General features: G+C 41.4%; 1 long non-coding RNA gene across 1 annotated transcript; it reads left to right on the top strand.

Moving 5' to 3' along the window:
- Nucleotides 1-354: 354 nt before the first annotated feature.
- Nucleotides 355-2757, top strand: LOC120437929. Its single transcript, XR_005611511.1, has 3 exons — nucleotides 355-392; nucleotides 2123-2371; nucleotides 2723-2757. It is a non-coding gene; the product is annotated as an uncharacterized LOC120437929 (long non-coding RNA).
- Nucleotides 2758-2974: the final 217 nt, after the last annotated feature.

Genomic DNA, 2974 nt, shown 5'->3' with positions numbered 1-2974 from the left:
GTTTTCGAGTTTCGCGTTTGTAGTTGAGTCTCCTCAATGATCTGAGGGAAGAACAATAAATAGTGTTTAATACTGATCTTGAACAAAGGTTTGGAGAAGCACAAAAGCTTTTAAGATGTGTTCAATACATTAATAAATATTCTTTAGAGAGTCTGCTTATTCTTTCTGCAGTTTTTCACACTCTGCAGTGTTGTTTCTGTCTGAGTGTGTGCTTTTCCTTTCTTCCTGTCTGTGCTGTTTCAATGTTCTCAATGCATTCCTATGGGCGGAGACAGAAACACACACCCAAAGAGAGTTTAGGGCAAGAATAAAAGAGGACGAGACAGTTTTACATTGTGACAACCTCAGCTGTGGAGTGGAGCTTATTGTTGGTGTCTCTATTTGAAGAAACTGTAAGTTTGCTTTGTTTCCTCCTTCAACAGTTTGACTGTTTGTTTCTGAGATTTTGGACCTGATGTTCTCCATCACATCGAGTTCAGAGTTACTGCAAACAGAAGAAGAGAATACAGATTCGCACCCTCAGCATCAATATTTCAGGTTTTCACTCCTTCTCAAATCCTAAATATACTTGATGTTAATGCAGGAGTAAAGTCTCTCAGCCTCAAACACATTTAAACCTCTGTGACTCAGGACTGTGTGAAGTGCACAATCGAACACTTTTTAATCTGTTTCAAGTTAAACACCAATGAAGTGTTCAAAAGAAAAACACATTACTTTGTGAATTCTGCTTCATGGATAAGAGCAGAGACTTCACCTCGGTCCGTGCTCCATAGGTAGTTCATTACTCTGCCTGAGTCTGAGTTATTCATGAAACACATAAGAATAGATTTAAAAACACAAGGAGCTGATCATAACCTGGTTAACTGGTTAATGTTGGAACACACACAAACACACACTCACTGACACAGTCAGACATGAGGAAGTGTTCAGGCTCTCAGAAATGATGATGAGGAGTTACACAGACTGATGGAGCTCATGGAGTGAGACGTTTATTTTACATGATGTAAACCTGATGTATGATCTGAATTCATCTGTAGATCAAACTGATGTGTGTTAGTGTTCATACAGCTGTGTTTAATAACCTGTTGTTACTGTTGATGCTTCACAAAGATCAACTGTGCTACAAACTGAAACTCTGCTGAGTGCAGTTACTGGTTTTACTAGTTTGGTAAACTTCCAAGAAAGTTTGCTTCCTTGGCTGAAAACAGTGAACATAATTAAAAACAGCTTTACTTGCACATATATCTGTCAGCTTTGTTTGTTTGGCACAAAACAGTTTACTCTCATGTTTGACACTGACAAGAATAAAGGGTAAAAACACAATAACCAATCTAAACAAGAGAGACGAGTTAAAGCAGAATATATTGTGTGTGTCAGTGTCCCAAAACATGTGATCCTCACCAAGACGGGCAGGGAAAAGGTCTGATTATTGTTGCTGAACTGTGATGGTGAACAGAGCCGTCTCCTCTGTTGATCCCAGTGTGACTGAAGTTTGTGTGATGAGTGAGGACTGAGCCTGTTGGTCGATCGTCTCTAAACAGGATGTGAAGCATTAGTTCAGTTGTATTAAAGCCCTGAATAAACAGTCCTTCTGTATCCACTGTCTGTGTTTGGCTCCTCATCTTCAAAGACTCAACACAATTGAATACCGGAATATTTCCCAAACAGAGACATCCTGCTGGGGTCTTTTTTCCTGCTAGAGATGTTTCTGCTCTGACAAAAAACAACAAAATGAATTTTCATGAGCTTACAGATCGTCTTCTTTAAGTTTCTTCAAGGCACTTAAAGAAGACGCTTTTCTTTCCAAGCTCCTTAGATTGAACTTGAACAAAGGATTTGAGGAGCAGAAAAGTTTTTAAAGATAAACTAAACATATTAATAAATATTCTTGACAGAGTCTGTTTATTTTTTAGGTTATTTTTCACACTCTGCAGTGTTATTTCTACCTGTGCTAGTATAGGTAGCCAGATGGCGCCGGTGTATGTGGTCCTTGCTGTCCTCGGCTGTATCTGTTTCGCTGCTTTTTACCCCCTCTACACTCTTTTATGGACCTTGGCATTGTATTTTTTATCATTTTAGTTGTATGCTCATCTAATGGCTGTGCGCTGATTACATACGACAGGCAAACACTTTTGAATCTAAGACTCTCCCATTCCTCTCGGGCTGATCCTTGCTGGAACCTGGGCAACGCCACCCCACCCCAACTGGACCTATCTACACAATCTAATCTACACAAGAAACGCTACAGGAAACGCGGTAGAAGGAGTGGCTGTCGCGTTCGCCTCAGGGTCTACTTTAAAGTTCTTAAATGACTTCCTCTCCACTAATGGAATTGATGCTTAATTCCTGATTGAAACCTGGATTCGTCCTGGTGAGTTTATCCCTTTTACCGAACTTCTTCCATCAGACTGTGTCGTTTTTAGCTCACCAAGGCTTACTGGTAGGGGTGGTGGCATAGCTTCGGTTTTTAGATCTAAGGGTCAATGCTCATTGACCCTTAGAACTGAAGAAGCTTCTCGGATGAGAGGTGAAACGTCTTCAAGCAACTCAAAGAAGTCCAGATGCTTTTCTTTCCAAGCTCCTTAGACCAGTCATGTTTGTCATTCTCTCAGCTGACACTGAGATGAAGCAGGAAAGAAGCAGCTGATATTTGGACAGCACACATGATGGAAAGGAGGATTTCAGTTGATGTGCACATGAATGATTTGTGTTTCCTCTGCAGGTGAAGGTAGAAAGTGTGTGTGAGCTGAATTGAGCAGCATGGATCAGTGTGAGGACAGAGAGGAGGGAGTCCCTCCCTCTATAAGCACTCTGTGTGGGGAACATGAGAGCCAGACCAAAGCTCAGAGGTGAGATGACCATCTCTAACTGTCCATGACTCTTCTCCATGTCACAGCTCAGCACTCACATCACTGCTCCATCATTATTCACAGGAACCCACCTGGACCTGCACCCAGCTCTGTGTCCTTACAGA

The sequence above is a fragment of the Oreochromis aureus genome, linkage group 3, assembly GCF_013358895.1.
Source record: "Oreochromis aureus strain Israel breed Guangdong linkage group 3, ZZ_aureus, whole genome shotgun sequence".
In the NCBI taxonomy this organism is placed as follows: Eukaryota; Metazoa; Chordata; class Actinopteri; order Cichliformes; family Cichlidae; genus Oreochromis; species Oreochromis aureus.
This window is presented reverse-complemented; position numbering and strand designations above follow the sequence as displayed.